Consider the following 14,647-nt stretch of genomic DNA (forward strand, 5'->3'; position numbering starts at 1 on the left):
ATCGAAGCAGAGAGAGTCGTGCTAGAGAAGCAGGCAAAGTCTGTAGTTGAAATGTGTAATCAAAGTGTGTAGTCAAATAAAGAACTAGTACACCGCAAATAGTCTTGCGGTCAACGCCAAACAGTGCGCCAGGGAAAGCTATCTCCTTGAAGCACTTTGGAGAGCCAAAGTGCCCCTGAATTTTCTCACCTTGTTTATAAGATTTTCGATTGAGCTCTCTCAAATTTTCTACAGCTTTCAATGCCTACTATGTATGAACCTCTCCAGACATGTGGCTTAATTTACATGCAGTGCGTACGGCGTTGAAGTATCGCAGTTGCGTTCACGAACACAGGCGCAAATCGACCTGGCAAAGGCATTTGATCGCGTGTGTTATCCGTTTCTTTATTCTCTTGTAAACAACGTCAATCGTGGCTAAAGTCTTCCGACTGGGATGCGCCTTTGCCACAAAAACTGTTCTTCGTGTTTTATTGAGAATCGCCCTCTCCCACAAACAGTCCGCATACGGTGCTCCCCTAAAACAGCTTGCCCGTTGTCCCTGGTCCTGTTTGCAGAAGAACTGAGGATTGGGCCAGTTGGTGGTGATCCATCGAAAAAAACCAGCGCTTAAGAACACGGACCTAGGAAAAGGTGAAACAGACTGACGGCGCTGAACTTACAACTGAATTTTATTCACACGTAGGCAGCCAATTTATACATTTACACAAACATGCGCAAAGGCGTCTTGTCAAACCCAGATACACTGTTGCCACTCACAAGCGTAAAACTAGAGGAAACAAAGAAACAGCGTTCATCTATTCAAGGCACGTGTGCCATTACCTCGCGCTCCCTAACCAGAATGAAATGAGCTTGCTTTATTCTGGGTAGGGAGGGTGAGGTAATGGCACACATAAGAGAAGTTTATTTGGACTCTCGATCAAAAAGGGACATTTGTCCCTCTACAAAAACAAAGATACATTGCGTCAACTGATGTCGCCCTATGCACACACACTCACAAGGAACGTAAGTGTCCAAAAATAAAAAGTGTCCAAGAAAGTTCTAGTGGGTCCATACGCGGAGAAAGCACGCCGGGTTGAAACCCGCGCACAAAAAACCGCGCACAAAAACCCGCGCACGAACAACGCGCACGAACAACGCGCACGAACAATTAACGCGCACCAAACACGCGCGCCACACTTAATATCGCAGCTGCAAGTGCCTTGCACACGTGCCGCAGTAATCGGCCTGCTCTCGGGTCCAGCATGTTCATCACTGGGCCGCTTCTGCCAACATCCAATTAAATGGCGGATGTCAGAAATGTAGAGAGCATGTTATCCGCCGCTGATACTAGTCATGCGCGAAGTCCTGATAGCATTTTACACGTATGCTTCGCGGACCTGAGGCTTCATCGCAAGGCAGTACATCAGAGTAAAAAGAAAACGCAGACGTAAATACAGTCGTTTCAATAAAAAATAATATATAAAGTGGAAATATTGCATATTCGTAACACTATAATCATCTTTTAGAGCACTTGTAAACGAATTAATATATGCTATTGAAACTAGCGCGTCATGATTGTGGTTCTAGTCCTGAATGGAATGAGGCAGGAATGAGCGATAAAAAGCATTCGTGTATCATGAAAAACGTGAAACTTTTTCACAGTGATAAAAGTGGCGCGATGTGTTAATGGGCCGCTGAATCAAAATATCGTAAAGTTTTTTCTGGCAGTATTTTTTACGGAGAAAACATACCCGCAGAATTTGATTACGTAACTACAATAGCGGAAGGTACAAATTAGTTATCATATTAGGGGTACTGGTGGTACGATGGCAGCAGTTGAGAATGTAACGAGCAGACCAATTCTTATTATGCTCGTAGCTTACTGGAAAATCAAGACCAGGGTGCCGTGCTGAGGCCGCATTCTCAGGTTTAGAAGGAACTAGTGATTTGTAACGTTGTAGGTAAAGGAATATAGAGACAAGAAATTTTGTTCCAAGTAACCTAGAGAAGAGTTAGCATTACTCGTCATACAGCTAATGTGAAGATCCGAAGAAAGGTTAGAAAACACACAGAAGCCTAAGCAGTTATACGATGCTAATATAGTGGCCCGTGTAATGTGCGAGGTCAGTGCACTTTAAAGAACGCCAGGTGGTCGTAATTTCTGGAGCCCTACTCTCCGGCGTCCCTCATAGCCTGAGCCGCTTTGGAGCGTTTAACCCCCCCAATCCAAATCTTTCACTCCCACTTTCCTCCCTTCCCTAACGGCGCAGTTGGGGTGTCCACCTAGAAGAAAATTTCCTTTCCTGCAAAGCAACTTATTTATAGGTATATATGGAAGGCACAGTGACTAAAATCACATGTTTCCAGTAAATCAGCAACAGCTGTAGGAATTGATCCACTTTAGGCAATTCTTGCTAGAAGATGAAATGCAAAGGTGAAATCCCGACCATCCACACCACATTTTCATCATAGTGGCCAGGTTGGTGGTTTGTTGGTTTATTGGGGTTTAACGTCCCAAAGCAACACAGACTATGAGGGACGCCGTAGTGAAGGGCTCCATAAATTTCGACCACCTGGGGTCTTTAACGTGCATTGACATCGCACTGTACACGGGCCTCCACAATTTCGCCTCCATCGAAATTCGGCCTCCGCGGGCCAGGATCGAACCCGCGTATTTCGGGTCAGCAGCCCGAAAGACGCGGGTTCGATCCCGGCCGCGCCTTCCGGGCTGCTGACCCGAAAGACGCGGGTTCAATAGAGGGGTTGTTGCTCACGATGTGAATGCATGACAGCGATACTATACACCTTCTAGACGATAAGGCGACAACCAAACACGTGCGAAACGAAAGAAGAAAGTTCCGCAGGATTTAAGCAATATATATTTGACGTTTCATTCCAGGGCCGCCAGATATTCAGTCCCTATCAATGCGACTGGGATGACCAATCAACTAAACGAAATTCTCTATTGGAAATCGTTAACCACATATCTCGCGGCGTCAAGAAGGTTATTCGCTTTCAAACAAACCCGTAATGACAGAACAGCCTCTCGACCACTTACGCGCACTTTATAACGGCTTTTTGCGCTTTTAATCTTGGTGACAGCAGCAGTACATGTTTTTTTTCGAACATTCATTCGTGTGAGTGTCATAAAATGACACAAGTATTCGAAAATCTAACGGAAATAGTCTACCCGTCGACGCACTATGCCCGCTCCCGCCGTGAATACAGGTCCCCATATCGCTGCTTCAGAAAAAAGCCGCATGACTCCGCCACCATCGCTGGAATGACCGGACTTTGTTTAGTACAGAAGCAGGTGTCTCTGCAGGATGTGGACAGTGCGGCTAAACGGTGTTCCAGAGCGTGCCACCCGCAGGGCTGTACGCATCAACGGCAAGGTCTACTCGTTCGACAGTTACCACGCGGCATGGAACTTGCTCCACGTCTTCATCTTCGACCCCGCATCGCACCGGTGGGATATGGTGCAGACGCAACTTGCCTACGGCGGGCTGTTTTACATTTCGTTCCAGACAGTTGTAGCGTACGGCTGCTGCGCGTATCTGTGGGGCGGCCCGTCCAGCTGGCCAGTCCCGAGTGTCCTTTACCGCTTCGACACAAGCACCATGACATGCAGCCCTGTGGCGGTGTCCGGTGAGGTGCCGTCATCGATTTACGGCAGCACAGCTTGTGTTGTGGGTCACCGCACGTATATCTTAAGTGACTGGGATCCTTCGCCATATAAGCGGGTCCTCGACTTTGATACCCTGGAGTGGCACCGTGTCCCCACCAGCGGAGAGGCTCCGGTTCGACGTGCCTTCCACACTGCGTCTGCCATTGGGACCCGCATGTATGTGTTCGGCAGCAGCCTAGGAGACCCTTCCCTCATCCTATACTATTTTGAAACGACCACCTCTTCCTGGGTGCGCCCACAGGTACAAGGCGTTCCCCCTTTGTATCGGTGAGGATATTCAGCCTTCGTGTTCAACGAAGAGCTGTACATTTTCGGAGGGTACAGCGATTTGCTCCAGACATACTTGGCAGATATGCACAAGTACGACCCCGCGACGTTGTGTTGGACCGTAGTGAAGGCATGTGGCTCACCACCATCTCCCAGGCTCTTGCATGGCTGCTCAGTGATGGGTGAAAGAGTGTTTATCTTCGGTGGCTTTGGGCCGGCACCCAACCAGGATGAGGGGCAGATTGCTGAAGAGCGAAGGGCGCTGACCGATGTTCACGTGTTGCACTTGGCACCGACACTGCAGAACCTGTGCTTACTTGCAGTGATTGATGCACGGCTGGATCTACGCCCCTTACCCCCTTTCATTAGAGAAATGGTCCACGCTATAACTTCTCAGCCATCGTAGTCGATAGCAGATGCCTCATCTCAAGCAAACTGAGTGCCTTCGGCGACGCCGGCTGGGTGGTACGGTGATGATGCAACTTCGGCGCAACTGCTTGACACAAAAATAAGCACTTCTTTTATACGCAAAGAAATCCTTCCTCCAGTGCTCTATTTTCGCGCAAGCAAGAAAGTCGCTAGTGTTTTGTTTATATTCATCTCGCTCTGGGCCTCCACGTTTTCGTAAATAATAAAGCGAACAAATTTTCTGAACGAAGAGTTATTCACTAAAATCGATTCACTTCCAGCCCGGTGGTTTCTTAGAGGAAGACCCATTAACGCCATTTCGGCTTGAAGCTCGTGATAAATACTAGGTTCTCGCGTAGCCACTGCTGGTGATCCTTTTCAAAGCATATCTTAGATAGAGATATGTGGGGGTCGGCGTCGATTTCAGCACTTTTCCGGAAACAACTTGCTTCTTTTGCGACGACTTTAGAAAGCCAAACAGTTACCACTTATTTCCGCATGTCTGCTTTCACTTTGACGCTGCTCTAAAGGTTCACTGATTTTATAGCCTGCTAGTTATGGTTCTCTTTTTTCCTATATATATACTAATTTCAATCCGGAAGCATCCAATCGGTATCTATGTCGTCAACCTGAGCCGCTAGAATTCCTCAAAGCTTATGTAACAGGTCGTATCGGGTGGTGATCATATTGAAGGCAGTCGACAGCATGCTAGACTGTAGCTCTTCCGATCTGATACTGGAAGCTTTCACTTATCCTGTGTGGACAAGATTTTTCTAGGCCCGACCTAATGCAAAGAGAAACTATTCCTCGTTTTAGTAATTTGGAGTGGGCGCTATCGTAGGCTAACAGAGCCTTCTTTGAGCGAGGCGTTCAACCTCTATGTTGAACGCCTGGGCAGCCCAAACATACATTCGTGTTCCGACTGCGGACGCTTTGTGGAAGCAGCGGCTAGCCGGGGCCTCTGCACTGGTCGGAGCGCTATGCCATGTCAGGTTCTCAAGGTTAAGATAATATACACGGTGTGAGCATTCCTGGTCCGAGAAATCAAAGATGTTCATCCGTTGACACAGCACACAAGCAGAGGAGATGTTCAGTGTCTGCATTTGGCCGCAGATTTCCGGGCGGCTCCATGTCATAGCGAGGGTATACAACCGGTATAAGCCACCAATCCGTGACCTTAGGTCCGAGGAGCTCCTTCACATGTAGACGCAGTGGCCGTAGGCGGCAATGCTGCGGTCGATGCAGCTAATGGGCCTGCCTTGGGAGTGCAACTCGGTCAGCAGCACACCCCACATGCAGGTTGCGGTGTGTAAAATGCATACGCCGAATGGGCTGCCTAAGATTTCATCGCTGTCATCGCGGCAGTTGTAGAAGGGGTTGAACGAGTAGACCTTCCCTTTGGTAGAGACAGCCATGTCGGTTTACGAGTTCGGGAACCCGGTGCAGCCGCACAGTCCACATCGTGCAGTGGTAACCAATCTTCTCAGAAATGAAAGCGGGTGTTAGATTTTCCTCCCTGCTGTCGGGCAAGCAATGGGTAAGAAGAGGTTTGGTAAGCGTTTTTCTTTTTTTTTTCGCAAGCCTGTGTTGATTTCAGTGAGAAAGCTTCTAACGCACCCTTTGCTGTTATGACGATATAGCATCTGTTCCAGGGCTTACGCGAAGAATACAGAGGGATAGCGAGTAAGAAGGGTTGCGGGGAAAGGGGGACACGAGGAGGGCAGGAAGGGCACCATGCACTGGGTGGCGCGGGCGGTTGTGACACCGAGACACATTTTTCTTCGCCACATACTAGTGCATCGTTCGATGTGATATCATGAAGCGCTAGGAATATTTAGCCTCTTGACTGCAAACGCCTTGTGGAATTGCTTCACAAGCCGCGGAACTGTAGGCCCTGCGTACACACAAGATTTAAGGTGTTCGTAAGATTGCGAAGGAAAGCGCAAGGTCTGCGAAGACCTATATAGACGTGCAGCTGATATCACAAAAAATTGCGACCATCCCCATTAGACAGCCTTAGATGCAGCCAGGAGGCAGGTAATGGCTTGGGACGCTAGACATCAGGAGGCCAAACATCGCGAAGATGCGGCCGTTGGAAACGGATATCAACGCGCTAGTAAAGGCGACATCAAACGCGCTACACGACAAGGTCACTCACATCCCGAGGTACAAAAATGCTGGGGCCTCTATATCTGGGCAGAATGACGTAGACGCGAGTCGTCAGCGCTGCGGGCAAACCAATTTGACGCTGCAATTCCCGTTACTGATGGTAAATGCTTCGTTAGTTTTAATGCAGGATGGCGATTTGGACGTGATTAAAGATTCTTACTTGACAAGAAAAAAGTGGGAAGCTTCAGTTCCCTGCGAGAGTACGAAGTGATAGCGTTAAAGTGTCCGTACGGTCGCTAGCGCGTCCCCTGGCGCACCGTTTTGCAGACGTCGATACGCTTGATTGAAATCATAAACTGCTTTATTGCACATCACCGTCGACATTATTTAGTGACAATAATTGCTGACCCTCATTAGCTGTGTGGTCCTCTAATGTGATTTGCCTGCTGTGGGGTGGGTGGTACTCGTACAAGGCCTCTATATATCCCACTTACCGCACGTTCCTCAGTGGCGGTTTCCATTTCGACTGACCACAGTTTCTTTTTAATATCAGCAAAATAGCTTTCCTACTCTACTACCTTCTCGACCAATCAGGATTTTCCAGTGTCAACGATGCTGACGCTGGGTTGCTGGACGAACGGGACTTTAATGCTGTCGCGTAAAAAAAACAAAATTGGTGGGGACACTTAAGCTTAGCCTTAAGCGTACGACGAGATAGCATGATGGGTTAATTCCCGTATATGCAGAAGGCCATTCACTATTTTACGCTGACAGATCCCTGGGAGTCCTCATGCCCCTCCTGTGGCACTGGTGCAGTGGTTAAGCAATGTGCCTTGTGGGGTCCAGGTTGCTCTTCCCGAAGTACCAATCATTTATTTATGTAGTTTTCTCACTATCCGATGGGTAGCTTGTGATGACGCAACAAGGACACGTGACCTAGGTGGCCCATCCGCCTCCTAGGTTGCTCTCTGGGAACCGCCTGCCAGAGCCATGCCCACAATTTCTCGCTCACAACGCCGACGAGGACACCAGGGCCTTTAACGCTGTCGCGTTAAAACGCCCACATCAAGCCGACAGCAGGCCGTCAGATACAGTGTTAACGTTCTTTTTTCCGCTGCTCAATAACTAAAGAATTTATGCCCGGTACTTCAAAAAAAGAGAGGCGAGCGGTGTTTTCAAATGAGGCGTCTATTCCATTGTCAATTCACACAATACCGGAAGGGTAAAACCAACGTAATTTATCGGACACCGTTACTGCGCATGGGTTCAACAGATTAATATTGCCACGAGGGCGTTTCAAACCCGCGGCGGAGCAAACAGGTCAGCTTCGCTGGCCAGTGCACGAGGGCGCGATTCTATCGAGGCGACCGATCACGTCTCGTGTTAAACTGCAACACACTTTTGCGCTATGCCTTGCAAATCGCCTCTTAAACAACTGCCACCCGCGGCGCTCCGCTCGTAACACGTTTCCCATAACCGGTAGATACCCGCCGCGGTGGCTCAGAGGTTAGCGTGCTCGGCTACTCTGCAGGAGATAATGGGTTCGAACCGAGCCGCGGCGGCCTGCACTTCGATGAAGGGAAAACACAAAAGGAGCCCGTGTGCTGTGCGATGTAAATGCACGTCAAAGATCCTCGGGTGGTCGAAATTAATCCGGAATCCTCCACTACGGCTCTTCCTTCTCTCTTCTTTCACTGCCGCCGCGGTGGCTCAGTGGCTATGGTGCTCGGCTGCTGACCCAAAAGACGCGGGTTCGATCCCGGCCGCGGCGGCTGGAATTTCTTTGGAGGAGAAATTCTAGAGGCCCGTGTACTGTGCGATATCAGTACACGTTAAAGAACCCCAGGTGGTCGAAATTTCCGGAGCCCTTCACTACGGCGTCTCTCATAGCCTCAGTCGCTTTGGGACGTTAAACCCCATAAACCAACCATAAACCAACCATCTTCTTTCACTCCCGCCCTCCTCCGCTCCCTCAGGTTGCGTTTGGGGCTTCCACCCAGATATGCTAGACAGTTACTGCGCCACTTCCTTTCCTCAAAACCACGTATTTAGAGGTGTATGTACAAGGCACAGTGACCAAATCTCAAGTTTCTATTTCACCAGAAACAGCTGCAGGATCTCAGCCCCCTTAGGCATTTCTTGCCAAAACAGGAAATAAATATGTGAAATGCCAACGATTCACGCCACATTCTCATGATCACGGGGGAGGGGGTTCAACAAAGTGATTGTTGCTCGCGATGTGAATAGACCAGAGCTACATGACACCTATACCAATCACCTGGTAGACGATAAGGCGGCAACAAAACATGCGCGAAACGAAAGAAAAGAGAACCGCAGGACTTACGGAATATATGTTTCACGTTTCTTTTTAAGGCCGCCAGATATTCAATCCCTATCAATGCGACTTTCATGACCGATCAACTAAAAAAAATTCTCGATTGGAAAGCGTTGACCACATATCTCGCGGCGTCAAGATAGTAATTCGCTCTAAAACAAACCCGTAATGGTAGAAGAGCCCTCCTGACCGCTTATGCGCACTTTGTAACGGCTAAGCGCTTTTAATCTTGGTAACAGCAAGAGTAGATGTCCTTTTTCGAGCACTCATTTGTGTGAGTGTCATAAAGTGACCAACATATTCCAAAATCTAACGGAAATAGTCACCCTTCAACGCACTAAGTCCGCTCACGCCGCGAAGACCGATTACGATCGTGGCCGCCGCGATCTGCTCCGGCGGCGCGCCGTTGCTCCGGCCGTCCCATTCGGCGCCTCGCCCAGCAGAAGAGTGTAATGCTGCTAGTTCCCTAAAACGCCCCGAGGTGGCGGTCTTAGCCTAAGCATCGAGCGGCGCTCGCCCGGCCGGCACTGCCTGCGCTTTCAGCCGCTGCACCAGCTTTGTTGGCGCGCTTCGACGCTGAATGACTAGGAATACGCAGGCAGTTTTTTTCTGACTCGTGCCTGAAGTGACAAAGAAGCTGAGGTACATTGTTAAACAGTTGCGAATGTCTTCTGCATGCAGCTTTTGTGGTAATTTAAGAGTTGATGGGGGCAACACATGCTTTCACCTTGCGACATGTCGTCTAAATTGCATGCCATCGCGCTGAGTTTTTTCTTCACATCCTTGAAGGCGATGCCTCGTGAGTGCCCACTCGTACACCGACTCCACCCATGAAGTGCAATCAAAAAGCGACCACTTTGCTTTATGTTAAGGCTATAATAACTGAGTGGCAACAATGCCATGATTTGAAAATTTTGCAATACATTGCAGAATGTCTAGGTCGGGATCATGGTCGGGATGCTTATATGGACATTTTCTATTTCACTGCAGCGACCACCATCAGGCATTACAAATGCCAGCATTGCTTACATAGCAGGGTTCGTGGCGAGAGCTCTTGAAGAACGTAGAAGGTGCAGCTCCTGGCCTGCCCTCCACCAGTCGGATGGGTCTAGTCCGTTGCTGGCTCATTAGCCTACAGTCAAGGGGGAGGGATTAACCTACCCAAAATCAGAGTTCATCAGTGTTCTGGTGGCCACTAAGAAGGCTATTGATATTGCCCCGCAGCATATAAAAATAAGCAACGTGCGGCAGCAGCTGGCTGCAGCTATTACTTTCGAGAATCCAGCAGTGCTCCCTTTTTGTTTGCAAAGCAAGGGAGGACCACGCCGCAAGCACAGTATCTGTGGTGTTCGATAATTTCGTGAGGCCACTCTTATCTGACGTAGGAGCTACTGTCACATACAGGGCAGCATATACCGCGAAAAAAAGCTCGCCAGCAAGCCGCTCCCCGGGAAAGTGCTCCGTGTTTAGAATGAACACTATGCGAGAAACATTATAGATCTGGTTTAATCTGCATAAATAAAGCATTGCGTATCCTATGTATTTTCAAATAATTTTATTTTTCCTCCTTTTTGCTTGCAGCGCGCGAGAAAAAAATGTAAATGCTCCTCGGTTCAGGCTATATGCGCCAAAAAACCTTATGCATTGCAGGCTGTTGTGCACGGCCCTGCCCAACATTCGACAGGGAAAAAGGAATTGAGTGATACCTACAAACGCCGAAAGCAAACGTTTATTGGATGCATTTAAGTTCAAATCAAATACCATTGCTACACAGGAAAACCGAAAGAACTATAATCTCTATATATAATTTAAGGCTCTAAACTAACGTTTACAGGGATAGCAAAATTAAAATTGACCGCTGTGCTCAAATGTAAAGTAATTCATGTTTGGTGCCATATACAACTGCACAAATAAAACACGCTCTTATGACGATCTGCTTCATCTCGGTCCTAAGTCTGCTTCCGAATTTAGGAAGATATTATACCAGCAAGCTACCTTGTTCTTTGCCGACGCTCCTGTGCGGTAATTTTCTAGCGCGCATCGCACACAGGCCTGCGACAGCTGCGTTTTCGCGGTCTACGCACGACCGCCTCAGGGAAAGCGCGCATGGGGTAAGCGCGCCACCGTGCGGCGAGAGGAGCGGTCACACCGCTCTCTCAAATTACGCTCTCTCCGTGCGAATGGGATGGCCGGCGCAAAAGCGCGCTTCGATCGCGGAGGCCACGTTACGATATCGCTGCTTCAGAAAAAAGCCGCATGATGCCGCCAGCATCGCTGGAATAACCGGGCCTTGTTTCTTATAGAAGGAGGTGTCTCTGCAGGATGTGGACGGTGCGGCTAAACGGTGTTCCAGAGCAAGTCACCCACAAGGCTGTACGCATGAACGGCAAGGTTTACTCGTTCGACAATAGCTACACGGAATGGAACTTGATCAACGTTTCCATCTTCGACCCTGCAACGCACCGGTGGGATGTGGTGGAGGCGCAACTTCCCGACGTCAGGCCGACTGACATTTCCCACCGCACAGTTGTAGCGTACGGCCACTGCGCGTATCTGTTTTGCGGCCCGCACAGCTGGCCAAGTGTTCTTTATCGCTTCGACTCAAACACGATGACATGCAGCCGTCTGGAAGTGTCCGGTGAGGTGCCCTCATCGATGTACGGCCACGGAGCTTGTGTTGTGGGTCACCGCGAGTATGTCTTAAGTGACTGGGATACTTCGCCGTATATGCGGGTCCTTGACTTGGATACCCTAGTGTGGCATCGCGTCCCCACCAGCGGACAGGCTCCGGTTCTACTTGCCTCCCACACTGCGTCTGCCATCAGGACCCGCATGTATGTTTTTGGCGGCAGCCCAGAAGACCCTTCCCTCATCCTATACTATTTTGAAACGACCACCTCTTCTTGGATGCGCCCAGAGGTTCAAGGCGTTCCCCCTGTGTATCGGCGAGGACATTCAGCCTTCGTGTTCAACGAAGAGCTGTACATTTTCGGAGGGTACAGCGATGTGCTGAAGACCTTCTTAGCAGATATGCACAAGTACGACCCCGTGACGTCGCATTGGACCGAAGTGAGGCCATGGGGCTCACCACCGTCTCCCAGGTACTGGCATGGCTGCTCAGTGATGGGTGAAAGAGTGTTTATCTTCGGCGGCTTTGGGCTCGCACCCAACGAGGATGAGGGGCAGGTTGCTGAGGAGCAAAGGGCGCTGACCGATCTCCACGTGTTGCACTTGGCACCGACACTGCAGAACCTGTGCTTACTTGCGGTAATTGATGCACGGCTGGATCTACGCCCCTTACCACCTTTCATTAGAGAAATGGTCTACGCTATCTCTTCTCACCCATCGTAGTCGATGGTAGATGCGGCATCTCAAGCAAACTGAGTGTCTTCGGCGAAGCCATCTTGCTGGTATGGTGATGATGCAACTTCTGCGCCGCTACTTGACGCAGTAATAAACTCTTCTTTTATACGCAAACAATGCCTTCCTTCAGTGCTGTATTTTCGCGCAAGCAAGAAATTCGCTAGTGTTTTGTTTATATTCATGTCGCTCTGGGCCGCCACGTTTTCGTAAATAATAAAGCGAACAATTTTTCTGAACGAAGAATTATTCACTGAAATCGATTCACCTCCAGCCGGTTGGTTTCTTCAAGCAAGTCGCATTAACGCCACTTCGGCATAAAGCTCGTGATGAATTCTAGTCAGCCGCGTAGCCACTGCTGGTCATCCTTTTGAAAGCAGATGGTAGATAGAGATATGTGGCGGTGGGCGTCGATTTAGTTTTTGTCCGGAAACAACTTACGTCTTTTGCGATCACTTAAGGAAGCCAGTTATAACTTATTTCCGGATGTCTGTTCTCACTTTGACGCTGCATTAAATGTTCGCTGATTTTATAGCCTGCTAGCCATGGTCTTCTTTTCCCGATATACATTCTAAATACAACCTGCAAGCACCCGATAGGTATCTTTGTTTAATCTGAGCCGATAGAATTCGTCAAAGCTTGTGTAACTGATTGTAGCAGGAGCAGATCGTATTAAAGGCAACCGACAGCATGCTGGCCAGTATTTCAAGCTTCTCGACACCCTATTTACACTGGTGTGACGGCGCTCCAGCGCGCCGTACACGCCAGATACATTCTCGACGAGCCATCCCACGATGGTTTGGGTGGATGGTTCGGGAAATGTGTCTGTACGTGGCACCATCTTGAATAGACAAAGTCGCTTTGTGCCATGACGCGCTTTAACCACGCTTTACCTTGCGCCGTGAAAATTCATCACCATCAAGAGTAAACTCGAAGATGAGAGGATAAAACGTGGTAGCCACAGTGGTTGAACGAATGGGAAACAACGACCCACCGGAGTAAAGAGGCCATGATGGAGGATTGAAACATTAGATGATAGGTGAAAATAAAAGCAAGCATGACAGGAAGGTAACAAGAAAAAGCGCGTGTATGGATGAAAGGAAAAAAACAGAATTAAGGATTATAACACTGCCAGAAACGCCCCGGAAAAACCCTTTTGCTCGTAAAAAAGATAAAAATAATAAAATCAGCAACTGCAGCGCTTCTGTTCCACTACCGAGCGGAAGGAGACTGAGAAGAAAGAAGCGGTTGAGGTCATGCCCTACATTCATCGCGTTTCATGTAACGTCGAGGGGTCAGGATTGTTTTCTCTACGCTGTGTAAACATCGCAGTATGTGCTCGTTTGGTGATTAATGTAAATAATAGGCCGCCGTGTACGAAGGAGCACGATAATAAGTTCGCGAGTGTGTTTCAGGAGTTGCGCAGAAAGTTGCCCTCACTTGCGACAGGTTCTAGATTGGACAGACTGGTATATGTTTTAATGAAGGGGCATGTGAAAACAGGCTGCAAATGCAGAATAATCCAGGAGGCCATTTAGCACACCATTGCGAGAGATTTAGAGGCAAAGGTGAGGGTAAGAAAATGTTTCTTGCAAACCTGTATTTGAAAACATGACCTTTTCTTCCCATCTTCCCAAACAGTAGTCACACAAGCGTTTCACGGTAATAAAACTTGCGACAAGTGAGTCAGCACGCCGCCTATTTCGGTTCTGCCGAAAGTTAATCTCATGTACGCAGTTTTTCTTATGTTTTCGAATGTTTGCTACTACTATGAAGCAACTGTCAAATTCGACGGGACACTGATTGCGTTAGCTAATCGTTCCCACTCCGATAGCACCAAGAAATTCATTATATATGTGAGTGGTGTTCTTCAAAGTGTTTCTTTTTTGAAACCTACCGTTGCCAATAAATCAATATTAAAATTTTGGTCAAGAGAACGGCAAGTTTCAAACGAGAAACATACTGAGAACACCACTCACGTATTTAATGAATTTCTTGGTGTTATCAGAGGAGATAATCCAATCAGTGCCCCGTCGCATTTGAAGTTGATCCATAATGGTAGCAAACATGATGGTGAGTAAAATCCTTGCTAGCCACAAGGAGAATGCCTGTGCTTTCAGTTGCGAAATACATCTCCGACATCAAAAATTCTGTGAATATCAAAACTAAATCTACAGGGTGTGAATGAAGACTTTTAGTTTCAGGGACCTGGTTTTGGAGTCTTGTCTTAAAACCCAAGTACGCTTGCATTCGTGTTATACAACTTTCCTAACTTAAATATGCGTGCCAATGGTCAGAGGACTATGATAGTTTGTAGAATTTTCTCGAGTATGACTTTTTTTTTCATTTCATGATGGTGGATGCCGAATTCGTGTTCAGAAACCCTTGCGATTGGGCCCGTCGGAACATATTATTCATCTGTTGCGCCACTCAGAAGTACAGAACTCGGGCAAGGGTAAGGGGAAACTGACAGGTAGAATAGCGAGCACCTGATATAGGTC

General features: G+C 48.3%; 1 pseudogene; it reads left to right on the forward strand.

Annotated features, from left to right (window-relative positions):
* Positions 1–9,734: 9,734 nt before the first annotated feature.
* Positions 9,735–10,256, forward strand: LOC149356665 (uncharacterized; annotated as a pseudogene).
* Positions 10,257–14,647: the final 4,391 nt, after the last annotated feature.

The sequence above is a fragment of the Amblyomma mixtum genome, chromosome 3, assembly GCF_055824585.1.
Source record: "Amblyomma mixtum isolate Tamu chromosome 3, ASM5582458v1, whole genome shotgun sequence".
NCBI classification, from domain to species: Eukaryota; Metazoa; Arthropoda; class Arachnida; order Ixodida; family Ixodidae; genus Amblyomma; species Amblyomma mixtum.